We start from the raw sequence: 16,960 nt of genomic DNA on the forward strand, positions 1-16,960 counted from the left end.
GATTCTTCTGATCTTGCTACTCTTTGCAGAGCTGGTCGTCCTGCACCTTGTTACAGCAGCCTGATAGCTCCTATGGCAAACAGCCCACAGCAACCAAAAATGCAGCCAGGAATCTACATGGCAAGGAAGGAAGCCACTTATCCCTTTTTTCTTGTATACTGGCACCAGGACATGGAGTGGTTTGAGAGCCTCCACACCAGTTCTATGCCAGGGAACCATCAACCTTGCACAAGGCGTGAACATGAACGTTGCAACAAGTTTCAGGGAACTGCAAATAATCTCAGCTACTTTATAGCTAGATATAGGGAGGGCCTGAAACTTTTTTCTGTTCCAACAGGGGATCATGGCACAGAAAAAGTTGAAAAGCAGCATACTAAAATGATCCCTCTGGACTAGTGACATTGAATTTAGGGCCAGTATACGCTGGCAGTATAATGAGAACAGTCACACTCCACTGAAGAATCTGGTCAGCGATTATTCATAATATTTTCTTGGGCTTTTGCACAAGAAGGGAGGATTTGCTTCTAGATACTTTCATTTTCAGAACAGTTCACTCCCTGGTTTTTTTTATGTTTCTGAGGGAAGCCTTTGTAGTGATTGTTGCAACATGAATGAAATGGGATATGTTTTTACATTACCTGGAAAATGTAATCCTCCCCACTTTGTGGACACAGTTTTGATAGGTGTTTTGTGGTGTTCTCGCAGTCCTATAAATTACTGAATAAATTATTTGTTACAGTGAAGTTTAGCTTTGGGATTTCTATTGACGTGGGGCTTTACAAATGTAGATGAGACAAAGGAGAATAAGATTTGCAACAGCCACATTACATAGAAGCAGCTTGGGTTTTTAAGCAGTTAATTTTGTATCCTGATGTGGTCAGCAGAGATAAATATTTCTGGAAGGTTGGTAGTTTATTGTTTATCACTTACAGTATTTGTACCTTGTTTATTATCTGTTTTGGTCTTATTTTTTATGCCAACAGTTAAGTACCTAAAGTAAAACGTGAGTAGATATAGTAACAGCATTGCGTGTTTCCACATTTTTGAGGAAGATGGTAGAATTTATTCCATTAGTGCCATTTTTGCCATTGATTTTTAAGCAGAACCCCTCTTTGAAATCAATGGAGAGTTTCTAATTAAAAATGTATGATACGAGACTGTTAGCTCTGGTAACCTTGACTTGCAAAACTCACCTCTTCCTGCTGCAGGCATTCTCTTAACTAACAGTTAAGAGCAAACTGTCTACTAAGTAAATCACCTAGATTCAACTACTCAAAAATAAGGGGCTTAAAGCTAAGCGGGAGAAGCGGATCCATCTTGTAAAGAAAACGGTTGAACTTCTAAATGTATGTCAAAGTGTTTTGACATTTTAGTGATGGGTGTCTTCAAAATTAATATAGCAGTTCAAGTGCAGATAATTGTTGATTAACAGGTTGAAGAGTGTATTGAATCCATATCTTTTTAGTTCCATGAATAAATAATTTCATCTGGCTCTGCAGAGCATTTTTGCTTTAGCTACGAATATAGTTACTATCAGTTCATCTTTTTTTAAAAGGTTTTAAAAGTTTGATTACAAACTCAAAATCCAACCGGGGAGTCTTTACTTAAGCAAACTCATATTGAAATCAAATAGGAGTTTACCCTGAGTGAGGTCTACAGGATGAGGTCCTCCGTGCATTCCTACAAGTAACAGGAACATTTTGTATAGTCCCCCACAGATTTCTCAATAACACTTCATTTCTTTATTAATGTACAGTACAATAACTTGTATTTATTATTGTTAATAATATTACAGAGGAAATTGCCTGTAGTTATAAAAGCATCATACGACTTTTATGAGACTAACATTATTGATATCCAGAAACTAATACAGTGAGAGACTTATCCTGCAAGGCGCTGAGCTTTTTCAAGGAGTTCAGCATTCCCATTTCACACTGAAGTCAAGAGAGCCACAGAGAAAGCATTTTTTGGACAACTTATTTGCTCTAAAATGTAATTTAGGTCAACTCAAAACTATTTGTGAATTCATGTCAAAGTCACCAAATACTTTAGGACAACAAATTTGGGGGATAGAACCACAAAAGAACAGGAGGTGTCAGTATACCTCTTATACTCTATAGCCCAGTGGTTAGAGCAGAGGTACAAATCTCAGCTCTAGAACAGGAATCTGAACCCAACACTCCTCTCCCCTAACCACCTAGGTATTTTGCAGCGGAACATTTATCTATACAGTCATTCTCTCTCTTTCTCACCCAATGACTATTCAAGTATTTTATACATTTCAATTTGCTGTAAATTTTGAAAAGTTTGAGTTTTGGTTCCACTCAAACCATTTTTAAAATACATTTTCAGAATGGTTAACAAACAGGAAAAACAGTTATCAGCCCAATTCTACTCAACAACTCAGAATGAGGCCTCACAATAAAAATAGTACCTGATATGGACAGTCAGTGTTGTAGAGGGTTTTTTTTTATTATTGTCACACTAAGCTGTAACAAAAATAATAAAGACATAAAGCTTTCATAAGAATTCTTTACAATAAAGGCGTGGTTATATAGCAATAAAGATCTACAACCTTCTGAGCCATAAAAGTTTTCCAAGGCTGTCGCTGTCGACTATGTGACAGGCCAACTATCATTCAAGGGAAGGGAAATCCTGCTATAGAAACCGAGTTATGCTTCTCCTTTTAAAGTTAATGGAATTTTGCTGTTAATTTCAGTGGGAACAGGATCAAATCCTAGGGGAACTAGGTAAAACACAGAAGATTTTCATAATGGGCAATATTCAACATCACGAAAGTTTAGCAGTGGGGTGCCCCAAGTTTTCATGCTAAGACTGTTCCCGTTAAATATATTTAACAATGACCTAGTACTGGTCACTGTTCAGGACATGGATTAGATGGACCAGTGGTTTGGATCCGTTACAACAATTTCTATGTTCCTATGTTTTTATTGTCAAACATTATAAGTACTTACAGCCATTTGTTTTCAGTTTTACCAATTTTTACTGAAAGTTACCCAGGTTTTATAAAAGCTGTTATTTGTTTTTCACTATCTTCACCTGAATTTTGGACCACTCATGTACATGAAATAATTGATTATGTTAAGAAAATCCAAAACATTACATTAGGTAGATGTGTTTATCTTAATAATAAATTAGTCAATGTAAATATGAGGCAGTCTGTTAAAGCAAGGCAATATAGTGGAAAATACATACACATCCTCATGTATGTGCATAAGTATATGTACTATTAATAAGAGAGGCAAGGTAGGTGAGGTAACATCTTTTATTGGACCAACTTCTGTTGGTGGAAGGGACAAGCTTTCGAGCTTCAAAGAGCTCTTCCTCACATCTGAAGAAAATAACCAGAGTGTCTGAGCTAAATACAAGGTGGGACAGAGGGTTAAGCATAAGGGTTTCACACATACTAAAATGAAGTGGTCAATTAAGGGTTAGCAGGCAGTAGGGTCTGTTTCAAATTGTTGTAATGAGCCACAAATCAGTGTCTCTGTTAAGTCCATGGTTTTTAGTGTCTAGCAGAGTTATGAATTTAAGTTCCCAGACCCATCTTTTGAAAGTGTTGTGAAGGTTTCCTTTCAGGACTGCGAGGCCAGATATTTAGTGATGCCTTTGTGAAAAGTGGTCACCCACGGGCGATAGGGAGATTTTGTCTTTTATCATTTTTCTGTGAGAGTTAATTTGAAGGTGTAGTGATTGTCTGGTTTCACTCACATAGCTGTTGGGGCATTTGGTGCACTGGGTAAGGTATACCACATATTATGATAGACATGTGTAGGATACATGGACCTTGAAAGGTGTGTTGTGGGGGATAATGATCATCGTAGCAGTGGAGCCAAGTTTTTCATCTGCTGTTCTGGCAGGGTCGTGTGCCACTTCGAGTTAGTGCATCCTGGTCTATGGGGACCTTACTTCTGATGATGAGCTTGGTGAGGTTGGGGGATTGTTTGAAGGCCAAAAGAGTGGGGTTCAGGATTCATTTATTTTAGGATGTAGTCCCCATCAACTATGGGTTATAACTGTTTGCTGATACCCCAATAGGTTCTAATGTGGGGTGGTTAGTGACAACTAGAAGTGTGAGGTCCGTGTTTTTGGTTTTTTTTAATTGAACCATGTTCTTCTTGGGTATTTGGGTGGCACCTTTTCATGATGTGATCTACTTCTCTGGTGGAGTGTCCTTGTTTAGCAAAGGCAGTTTTAAGTGTGTTAAGATATATATCCCAGACTGTCTCTTTGGAGGAAATTCTGAAATATCTGAGTCTCTGGCTGTAGCTAACAGATTTCTTGGTATGTCTGGAGCGGTTGCTGGATCTGTGAAGGTATGTGTGGTAGTCCATGGTTATTTTGCAAATAGTCATTTATAGGGTTCCAAGGTTGAAACTGAACACAGTGCCAAGGAAGTTGATGCTGGTGTAAGAGTGTTCAAGATAGAGTTTGTGGGATTGGTGTGGTTGTTGACATTGTGGTGGAAATCTGTGAGAAGATGAAAACATCATCGATGTACCTCAAGTATGGTGCATTTTGCATTTTTCCAGAAATGTGCTGTTAAATATAGTTCATGAAATAAACCACAGCATTAAAATGCTTTTACTTTCAATAATTTTACTTTTCTTTATTTGTTCCTTTTTTCTCTTCTGCCATCCCCCAACATTAACTCCGCTGTTTAGCCAGAGAACTATGAAGTTAATATTTTGCATTGATTTTCACCTATTTATTTTTTATAATAAACACTAATAAATTCATGGGAATTAAAAAAAAAATTAAAATGAAGAGTCATAAGTACTAGAGAGGCATCTGGTAAACTTTGCAGGTAGCATATGTGTAGCTAGAATTTTGAAAAATTAGAGCCTTTATAAATAAAGACTTTATAAACAAAGACTTAACCAGGATGTCTTGAATGATCTGAAACTCAAAAAAGAGTCCTACAAAAAGCAGAAACTAGGTCAAACCACAAAGGATGAATATAAACAAATAACACAAGTATTTAAGGACAAAATTAGAAAAGCCCAAGCACAAAACAAGATAAACTAGCTAGAGACTTATAGAGTACCAAGAAAACATTCTACAAATACATTAGATGCAAGAGACAGACCAAGGACAGGGTAAGCCTGTTACTCAGTGAGGGGGGCAAAACAACAACAGGAAATGGCAGAAGTGCTAAATGACTTTTTTGTTTCAGTTCTCAACCATAAATTTAGTAGCAATTGGACATCTAACATAGTGAATGCTAGTGAAAATGAGGTAGAATCAGAGGCTAAAATAGGGAAAGAACAAGTTAAAATTACTTAGACAAGACAAGTTAGATGTTTTCAAGTCACCAGGGCCTGATGAAATACTTTCTAGAACACTCAAGGAGCTGATGGACAAGCTATCAAACATTAGCGATTATCTTTGAAAAGTCATGGAAGACGGGAGAGATTCCAGAGGACTGGAAAAGGGCAAATGTAATGCCAATCTATAAAAAGGGGAATAAGGACAACCTGGGGAATCACAGACTTCTCAGTTTAACATCAGTACTTGGAAAGATAATGGAGCAAATAATTAAGCAATCAATTTGCAAACACCTAGACGATAATAATGTGATAAATAGCAGTCAGCATGGATTTGTCAAGAATGAATAGTTTCAGACCAACCTAATAGCTTTCTTTGACAGGGTAATAAGCTTTGTGGATGGGGGGAAGCAGTAGATGTGTATAATTTGACTTGGGTAAGGCTTTTGATACCATCTCTCATGATCTTCTCATAAACAAACTAGGGAAATACAATCTAGATGGAGTTACTATAATATGGGTGCAAAACTGGTTGGAAAACCATTCTCAGAGAGTAGTTATCAGTGGTCCAAGTCAAGCTGGAGGGGTATACCGAGTGGGGTCCTGAAGGGATCAGTTCTGGCTCTGGTTCTGTTCAACATCTTCATCCGTGATTTAGATAATGGCATAGAAAGTACAGTTATAAAATACGTGGATAATACCAAGCTGGGAGAGGTTGCAAGTACTTTGGAGGATAGGATTAAAATTCAAAATGATCCAGACAAATTGGAGAAATGGTCTGAAGTAAATAGAATGAAATTCAATAAGTACAAATGCAAAGTTCTCCACTTAGGAAGGAACAATCAGTTGCACACATACAAAATGGGAAATGACTGCCTAGGAAGGAGTACTGTGGAAAGGGACCTGTGGGTCATAGTGGATCACAAGCTAAATGTGAATTAATGCTGCAACATTGTTACTAAAAAAGCAAACATCATTCTGGGATCTATTAGAAGGAGTGTTGTAAGTAAGACAAGAAAAGTAATTCTTTCACTCTACTCCATGCTGATAAGACCTTAACTAAAGTAGTGTGTCCAGTTTTGGGTGCCACATTTCAGGAAAGATGTGGACAAATTGGAGAAAGTCCAGAGAAGAGCAACAAAAATTATTAAAGATCTAAAAACCATGACTTATGAGGGAAAAATGAAAAACTTGGGTTTCTTTAGTCTGGAAAAGAGAAGAGTGAGGGGGAGACATAATTTTCAAATCCATCAAAAGTTGTAACAAGGAAGAGGAAGAAAAATTGTTCTCGTTAACCACTGATAATAGGACAAGAGGAAATGGGCTTAAGAGGCAAGGGTGGTTTAGGTTGGATATTAGGAAAAACTTCCTGTCAGGATATTTAAGCAGTGGAATAAATTGCCTAGGGAGGTGGTGAAAACTCTGTCACTGGAGATTTTTAAGAGTAGGTTGGACAGACATCTGTCAGAGATAGTCTAGATTATGTTTGGTCCTGTGGTGAGTGCATGGGACTGGACTAGAAGACCTCTCGAGATCCCTTCCAGTCCCACAATTCTATGATTCTATGATTTACAACTTCAAATAGGGTTTAAATGCTCAGTATCTCACTAATAACGTTAATGAACTAATTACACTAGAAATCATGCTACTTTAGACTTTATAACACTTTCCCTTTGTAAATTCCACAGAATTGCATGTGTTTCTACAGGAATGCTCTAAATTCTGAAATACTATGTACTGTATAAGTCACTAGCTGCTGATAACTACCAAATGCTTTTTTAAATTGAAGATTGTGAATTCCTAGTGAAATGGTTTCAATTAGCTCTAAAAATGGTTAAATGCACTAAACTGTTGGACAGAATGACAAGGCATTTACAGTTTTTTAATAACTCTACCATTTTCTTGGCAGATGATGCAGAACCAATTATAGCCATTAGACCAATTTAATCATGAAAAACAACAAGTAATGACTGGATCATAATAGTACCATGGTCAATTTTCTCTCTGTTTTAAGCTATAGTTTAATGTTAAAAGTTTATATCTCTGGTTTCTCATAAGCAGTTCTTATACTCAGCTTACCCGTACTCCCTATGGAGGTATGGGGAGATTTTTTTTAACATTAGATTTCTCAGAGAAATCACATTTTGCAAGCTTTTTTTCAAGACTGCTGATAAATCAATACTATTTCCCTTTTGTATTTTTCTATTTTGGAGCAGGAACCAATGAATTTGGCACGAAGTTTGTCGTATCAGCTTCAGAACAGGGATTTCCAAAGAGGTTGTAAGAATGGGAATTTATGGAAAGGCCACAAAACTGCAACACAGACACATCACAGCTGGGAGAGTGGCTGCAGCCACTCTGCACCCCTTAACATGGTGTTTTGGGCCACCAAATCCATGTCACCATGGATATGATAGCCTCAACTCAGGCTCAGCCTTCAACTTTACATGCTGGCCTGTTTGGGGCCAAAGTGGAGACCCCCTTCTCCCCACTGCACACAGTGGTTTGTGGAGACCCATCCATGCAGTACTCCCTCTGCACCACCCTCCAGCCCAGCTACACCACAGGGCCTAAGTGGAGTGAGGAGACTCAAGAGGACCCTCTGCACCGGAGCAAATTTCAACCCGTTTTATTATTTATTAGTAATATTATTTTGTAGGATTGCTGGGAAATATCTTATATGGATATTTTATTAGTACATATTCCTAACTGGTCAAATCTTCAATGTCTGTGCAAGAAGAGGAGAAAGGGAAAAAAAACAAGTAGTACTCCAAACCATGCCACAGTGGGGAGAATGTAAAAACAGCTACACAGACCAAAAGTCCATCTAGTCCAGTATCCTATCGCTGAGAGTGGCCATTACCAGAGGTTTATGGGGAGTGTATAGAACAGGGCAATGTTCCTCCACCCCCGTCTTCCCCTCCTGGCTTCTAGCAGTCAGCGGTTTAGGGTCTCCCTGATGATCTTGGCTAATAGCCATTGATGGACCTATCCTCCATGAACTTGCCTAGTTTTTTTTTTTGAACCCCGTTATTAATTTTGGCCATCACAACATCCTGTGGCAATGAGTTCCACAGGATCATTTTGCATTGTGTGAAAAAGTACTTCCTCTGATTTCTATTAAACCTGCTGCCTATTAATTTCATTGGGTGACCCCTGGTTTTTGTTCTGTGGGAAAAAGGCAAACAACACTTACGTCTCCATTTTTTGCACACATTCACCATTTTATAGACCTCATTCATATCCCCTTCTTAATCATCTCTTTTCTAAGCTGGTCAGCACTGATCTTTTTAGTCTTTCCTCATATGGAAGTTGCTTGATCACCTTTATTAACCTTCTGTGAATCTTTTCCAGTTCCACAATATCCTTTATTCAAAAGATGGTTTCTTGTACTACTTACACAGCTCTGTCTACCTACTCTGCTGTAGCCAGCTACTGTTAGCATATTTATACATTATTTATCTACATTACTTATTTGGCCTCCATTGCCATAATATCTGAGCATCTCCCAATCTTTAATGTATTTATCTTCAGAGAGTCACAAAATGTAAAGAAAGGTTCCACTAGAACGTAGGGAATTGCAGCCAGTAGTACAGCTGATAAACTGTGGGGAACAATCTCATGAATTACATGAAGGTAGCACTGACCACCTCCACCCTATTACAAGACCACATCTTTATTTGTCCTTCAGCAATGAATTATGCTCAGGTGCTATGCACTCCTGAGGAGCGCAACAGATGGCAGCTGAGAGTCTGCATTCATGGCCTCTCAGCTGGATCCTCTTCCTATGCTTCACCAATATTCCACTTATTAATTTTCTGAGCCTAGATAGGGCACAATATAATTACTGTTTTATTTTTATGACCTCTATTCCAACTACTCTGAAGCCAAAACATATCAACCCAGAGCGGACAGAGTACATTTCCTATGTGAAAATGAAAAATCACAGCAATTCACTGGAACAATCTAATCTCCCAGCAATACAGCAGCTAAATGTCACCACTACTCAATGGTTGTCTTTAAGCCTCAAGTACCCGGCTTTTATCCACCTACCCCATTGTTATCTATGCCCTTGGATATGCATATGTTACCTCCTATATATATTTCCTATTTGCTGTATCATTTCTATCAACTGCATCTGAGGAAGTGAGCTGAAGCTCACGAAAGCTTATGCCTGCTGAAATTAAATTTGTTAGTCTTTAAAGTGCTACAGAATTCTCATTGTTTTTGCTGTATACAGACTAACACGGCTACTCCTCTGGAACTCTACCACTGTATTGAGTTTATCTGTTGCAAAGAACTTTCCCCTGTGCATTCAATTAAACATAATGATGGATTGAAAATGTTATTTTAAAATTATTTACAATGTTAACAGTATGTATTTAATACCATTTAAGCATATTACTAACATTTGCAATCCATTTTTTCAAGTTCACAAATGCAAGTCCTCCATAATCATCAGTTCCATCTCACTGGGACTCCTAAGCATTCACTCTGCTGGTGACTACAAACATATAATTAAGTCATATTGGAGCCTGTCTATAATGGAAAGCCATGTTTTGTATTTTTCAATATTGCACAATTTTTAACCGTTTTAAAATGGTAAGATAGTAAATAGAAAACTTTAAAACACACATAATATGGAGGAAAAATGAACTCTCTCTGCCACCTACCGACATAACACCTTTTATTGTGATTCTGTAAGAATTCAAAAGCTAAGAAGGGTTTAGCTGCAACACTTATTGTAGGTATTCTAGGAAGTGGTGTTTGTGATTCATTAGGCAGGACTCTTACTTCTGAGTCATAACTGAACCAATGCCCTGGTCTGGTTTGAAGAGGCACCATGCAGCTAGTGATTCTGATTACATGAATGATGCTGCATGGTGATTCAGATTTACTATGCTGTGATAATTCCAGTGAAATGTAAAGTCTAAGGATACTCAGCATCTCTGGTAATACAAGATCTCACATATTATAGAGATAGTTTTAAAAATGTTGATTAGATTAGATATGAGATTACTCTCTTATGAAAAGTGGTCAGATATAAACTCTGATGTCCGATCCAAATTCAATTCCAGCATTTAAATTCTATTTAAATTACCCCTGTTGTTTCAATTGGATAGAGTACTCTTCTTCATGCTTGCTCTAAGCTGTTGCCTAAAGTTGCTAGCTATTGTTAAACAGCTACTATATTTTGCCACAAAAGAAGGGACTATTTCAGTGAAGGGTAAAATGATATAGCTATAAAAATCCTCCTTCCCTCAATATATTAAATGCATTTAAAATGCTTTCAGATCTGCTACATAAAAGAGTAAATTATTTATCATTTATGATCTCAGGCTTTGTTCTCTGGTGTTTCTTTGACATATGGCACTAAAGTTTACTCCAGTGTGTTAATAATATAAAGGCTACATTCTCTAAAGAGTCAGAATTCAAACATTTATACATTTTTGCTTGTACCCTCACTACCATGTTTTTCCACCACTGTGTAAAAATTAAAGATGAAAAAGTATAGCTTGTTTAAATACCAGGAGCCTACAGGTGAGCAACTTAAGATGACCAATTACCAAAGAAACTAAGTTGAATAGGCTAAAAGTGCTGTGAGTATTGTTATAATAAACAAGATTTTAAAAAGCAGTGTAGCTGTTAAAGAAACACTGACTTGAAATCATACTCCTGATATAATGTGTTATCAACTAATCGTCCTAATCAACTAATATTAACCAGCACATTAAAAATAGCAGGGAAGACTGCATCTTTAAAAAAATATAATTAACCACTGACATGCAGTATACGCCTTAAAATATGTTATAAACATATAAATACAGCTATGCCATGATACCCCCTCAAAAAGCAAGCATGTTTTCATCTGTGCCTCACGTCCTATAAAAGCAATCTTCACCCCATCATCCTCACCAGCAACAGTCTCATCTCTCTTCTCTCCATTTCTGTTGAAACTGATGCCATTCATCATCTGACATGCGTCTCATTCGAGGCCTTTGACACATTCAGCAGACAGCTGGCAGCTTGGTTTGGCATGACAGGTGGTCGGCTTAAGTCTGATGGTTGCTGAGCTGCGCCAAGACGACAAATCAAATTCTAACACTTTTCAACTTGTACACAAACAACCTTCTGTTTATCCAGTCCCACAGGTTCATGAACGTGGTGACATTGCTTAGGCATCCAAGCATGGTCTTTCCCAGAACTTGAAGAAGCCATGACCTGATTAAGATGGCCAAATACTGTAATTGATGGCATTTACAACTGAGTGTGACCAAGATAATTTTGAGTGTGTTCCATCTTCACAATGCCAGAGCAGCCCAAGAACTAATTATATTTCTCAATAGACATTGCTTGAAACACGAATCCCACCCATTATACCTCACAGTAACCTAGTTACTAGCTAGTAGCTAAATCTCTCATGTATCTTAAGTATCTGAGGAAAACTGCGGTTAAGGTGAGGTCATGTAACAACCTTCAAAGCAAATTGGCCAGCACTTTATGGGGAGCAAACACTCAGACTCTTTAATCATGCAATTTAGCTCTGTTACTTTACAGCACAATACTGTACGCAAGTCTGGCTTCATTCATCTCACGTCAAGCTGGTTGACACAAAGCTGCATTTAACTATGCACATCATAACTGGGACAATTCAACCTACACCAGTACCATGGCTCCTCGTGGAAAGCAACATCACTCCTCAACTCATCTGTTGTGAGGCTGCTACAGCCAGAATGTCTGAGAAGATCAGGGCAAACCCAAGTCAATCACTCTACACAGACCTCTTCGGTCACCCAAGAGCGCAGTTGTCGTCAAGGCACCAATTGTGGGCCCATTTGCCATCCCCAGATTTCTCTGCAACACTGATTTGGCAGGAAGAATGATCTACTGTTGATGTCAGAAACCAGTCTCTTATAACTGACCCAACCATGAGTGTACCAGGTTTTCATCTGGCATGCCACTCATAGGCCCTTCTGAATCAATTTTGAATGGGCCAGGGTCAATGTGCAGTCAGTCTTCACATCTGTGGCCAACAAGAGGATTCCATATGCGGCTGTGGCCAAAGACAATGTCACACATCACTGACGACTGCCTTCTGACCAGATATGATGGTGGTCTGAAGGCTCTGCACATCACTGATGAGGCTGACACAAATTGCCTTGGCAAGCGCCACATCCAATAAGATGACCATTAACATCCAGTCATTTCTTTCTGTCCACAGTATAGCAGTCAAATATTTCATTGTTCAATCTGCAGCGTCTTAAAAATTATATATGATTGGTCTGACATAGTCATTTAACATAAGGTTTATTTTGTCCCAGAAAGAGCTTGTTTTGAAAAATTAAAAACTGTGCTGAGAATGACTATGATTTGATTACACAGTTGGGCTGCTAATAGCTTCTCCAATTGTCTTGTCATCCTTATTACCATTTTCCTGTGTTCTGACTTCAATTTCAAAGAATAATATTTTACACTTATATTGCACTTGTCACTTAAGGATCTCAAAGAGCATTATAAATAGGGAAATCCCTTGTGGAGATCCATCTCTATGAAATTTCTTGGAAATTATCTGCTATTTGTTCCAACTTAGTGCATTCAAAGGCAAAAGATATCATCCTTCAGAGGTATCTATATGAGTCAGTAGAAAGATCATCCCAAACAAAGAATGATTTAGTAGCATCTCTAAACATCTACAAAATTAGGAAAACTTATCCCATGAGCAATCAGCAATATGACTTTATGAAGAGTGGTCTTGTCAAACAAACTTGATTACTTTCTCTGAAAGAAAGAACTACAAAACGGAAAAGCAGTAAATGTAATGTATTTGGGCCAAGATTTTAAAAAATCGGTGTCTAAATATAGATTATTAAATCCATATGTAGGCACCTAAATAAGTGGCCTCAAAAGTGTTACGAGAACAGGACATGATAAACAGGGACAAGATACAAATACTTAAATCAAAGAAAAAAATTTAACCATGCAACTCTCATAAAAGGAAAAACAAAAAGAAAAACAAAACAAAAATCTCTGTTTAGCGCTTTGAAGATTTACCCAGTACTGTTGTGTTCTTAGCAGAAAAAAAGTCATATTTATTTTTTTCGTAAATGAAAGGAAAGCAATCTTTATTCTCAGAATTAAAACACATGCAAACTGATTGAATTACTTTTGGCGGTTAGCTCTGTAAATGTTGTAAATGTCACTGTAAAAGTTAAGCATCATCAAATTGTCCCAAAGACTCTTAATGGGTACTGCAGATAATTAGGCAACTTGTATGCTTCCCTCAGGTCAGGAAAACACCCCACCAAATTTCCATTTAGTAACAGAACCTTAAAAAAGAGAGAGAGAGAAAAAAACTTCTGCTTTACTATTCTCCTTTATCAAACTGCTCCCTATATTTGTGGGACCATGTGAAAGACCATTGTAAAACCTACAATTTATAAATAGATAGATACATTGAAACCCCAAATTGTTATGTACTGTTTACTGTATTCTTCTAGAGAGGAAAAAAAGTACAATTAAAATTTGAGAATTTAAACAAGAAAAGAATCGTTAAATTAACAGTTAAGGTTCCAACAACAACAATTTTTACTACTTCTCCATGAATACTTCCTAGCCTCCATATTCTAGTAGGAGAGACACCAAAAATAACACTACTCTCTTGCCCATATTTAATACAACAAAGCTTTTCATTATGTTATTACATAACTATGAGCAATGTCACATACATACATAAAAAGTGAAATATACGGGTATTATATTATAGTCTAGTCCATTTGCACACTGTCTCAGTCTTTATTAAGAAGCTGGACAGGGATATGGGAAGAGGATGCTGTAGAGATCATAGTAACCAGCACATTGTGATTGGGGTGAATGCAACACTGTCTTTATTTCCTGTTTATACAGACTCTTACCTTCTTGCTATATTTCCTCTAGTGGCTGCTGTAAACTTTCGCAACTAATACCACAGAGGCATCTTTCTAGCTGGAATCAAGAAGGTTTAATGAGAAGGGATGTATCTAGGACATATGTGGATGATGGCCAGGACAGGGGTGGGAGAAAGTTTCCAGTCCAGAATGAGAGAACGGCAAATGACATTGAGCTCAAAACAGGAGAACAAATGGAAGTTTTATTAATTATTATTATTCGTGTATGACAGCATTCACAATGTGATAGAAACTTTCTATATAGACAAGAAGACAATTCCAGTCCTCAGGAGTTCATAATCTTTTCATAAAGGAAAGAAAGACAAATAGAGGTTTGGAGAAAGAGGAATAAAATAAACATATTTTGTTTGTTTGTTTGTAAATACATATGTCAACTAGATCCACTGGTGGCAGAACTGTGGAAAAGGGGGACAGTGACTGGAGACAAACTGAGTTCTCACATGTGTGCACACCCAATGATGAGCAGGTCCATTCACCATACATACTCTCATTTTACTAAAGTTGGAAAGAACTCAGAAAATTTATCTGTTGAACGTATCCCTCTTCTCTGTAGTAGAGTCTCCTCCCTGTAGCCTCTGGACAGCCACTCTTCAGCCCCCAGAGTAGTCTTTATGTTGCATTTGGGTTATTTCACAAGTACTTACAAAGAATCAAGATATATCCTAGTGTATTAGCAGTTTGAAATTGTAAATGTAAACTGCTTTGGATTTACAGTATCAGCTTACAAAATGAAACAATTGGAATGCAGCAAACTTGTATTTATTTTTTCAGCTTTTGCCTAATTTTTCTCCCTTTCCAAAATTTCCTATTCTGGCCACAGAGTTCCTAAGGAAATTTTAGGACCCAAGAAGTTTTAGAGAATGTTAAGCTGCCCAAAACAGAGCTTAGAATGGAAAGCCTCTGGCATCTTTAACAATAGAGTTGTGACTGGCAACTCTATAATAAGGATACAAAGAGTTTAAAATATCCCCAGAGTGTAAAATCAGTTTGAATCAATAGTGCAATTACTGCAGCAATAGTATCTAAACCAGAGTTCACTATCTGAAGCAAATGACAAGCACAGAATACAAATTTACTACTTTGTTTTACAGAGTGAATACCATCAACTTTCCTCCAAGTGAATGACGCTGATTGATTACTACATTTTACTGACATGAGTCAATCAGAAGGGCTTCCTGAACTCAAGAAGCTTGGAAATTAACATATCAATGTCAATTATCAGGTAATGTTGGTCATTATGTAGGAGACAAGCCAAATCATTAAACAGTTATGAACAGTTCTTATAAAACTATTTTAAAAAATTAAATGGAAAACTATTTATACATTAGAATTAATATATGATTTTTATCAAAGAAGGTGTGTATGATATGTAATCATATTATTAACAATTTTCCTGGTATGGCAAGAGGGAGGATCATTTAGCTAATGAGACAATGCCAAATAAATGTTTAGTTATGACTTGGAAGGAGGTATCAGATAATAAGGTTTAAAATAGAAATACAAGATCAGATTTTCAGCTAGTGTATATCTACATTGACTTCAATGGAGCTACACCAGTTTATACCTACTGAGAAATTGTCCAGCAAACTGCATTTCTGTTTCCAGTATTCATTGCCAAAAGGAAAGTAAAGAGTAGTATTTTTTTAAACTATATTTCCTATTAGCAAAAAAATACAGCAATACCTGAAAACAACCTTTTTTGGTTTTGAATCATAAAACCCTCAAAACATGTGAAAATTTGTTCTACCAAAAATCTTGCATATTCAGAGCGATCTGAATGGGTCATCCACTTCATTAAAGAATAGGCATTCAATCAGCAATTTATCCCCTCAACATTCATTATTGCATAGGTTACAGTAATAAAGAAACAGTTTCACACTACAAGAAAGAAACCTAAACCAGTAACACTATCCCCATAACTGGGTATAATACACTCTTCTCAGAGGCTTCCTCCCTGGTGAGTTCTTATACTGCTTATTGTGTTCCCTGGCCCCTTATTATTCATTTGCATTTATAGAATCATAGAAATGTAGGATGGGAAGGGATCTCGATATGTCATCTAGTCTAGTCTCCTGCACTGAGGCAGGATGAAATATTATCTAGACCACCTGTGACAGGTGTTCATCTAACCTGTTCTCCAAAATCTCCAGTGATGGAGATTCCATAACCTCCCTAGGTAATTTGTTCCCCTACTTAACAACCCTTACAGTGAGGAAGTTTTTCCTAATGTCTAACCTAAATGTCCCTTGATACAATTTAAACCCATTACTTCTTCTCCTGTCCTCAGTGGATATGAAGAACAATTGATCACCCACCTCTTTATAACCACCTTTTATGTATTTGAAGACTATTATCACGTCTCCCTTCAGTCGTCTCTTCTCCAGACTAAACAAACCCTTTTTTAAATCTTTCATTGTAGGTCATGTTTTCTAGACCTTTAATCATTTTTGTTGCTGTCCTCTGGACTTTCTCCAATTTGTCCACATCTTTCCCAAAATGTGGTGCCCAGAACAGGACATAGTACTCCAGCTCTGGCCTTATGAGCTGAGTAGAGTAAAAGCATTACTTCTCATGTCTTGCTTACCCAACTACTGATACTACATCCCAGAATGATCTTCACTTTTTTTTTTTTGCAATAGTATTACATTGACGACTCCTATTTAGCTTGTGATTCATTATAATCCCTGAGAGCCTTTTCTGCAATACTTCTTCCTACGCAGTCATTTC

At 37.3% G+C, this 16,960-nt stretch overlaps 1 protein-coding gene across 1 annotated transcript in view; it reads right to left on the reverse strand.

Moving 5' to 3' along the window:
- STPG2 (sperm tail PG-rich repeat containing 2) overlaps window positions 1-16,960 on the reverse strand; it is a 393,190-nt gene that overhangs the window by 112,187 nt on the left and 264,043 nt on the right. The window lies entirely within an intron of this gene.

The sequence above is a fragment of the Emydura macquarii genome, unplaced genomic scaffold (assembly GCF_026122565.2).
Source record: "Emydura macquarii macquarii isolate MOO-44397 ecotype Brisbane River unplaced genomic scaffold, CSIRO-AGI_Emac_v2 contig_1790, whole genome shotgun sequence".
NCBI classification, from domain to species: domain Eukaryota; kingdom Metazoa; phylum Chordata; order Testudines; family Chelidae; genus Emydura; species Emydura macquarii.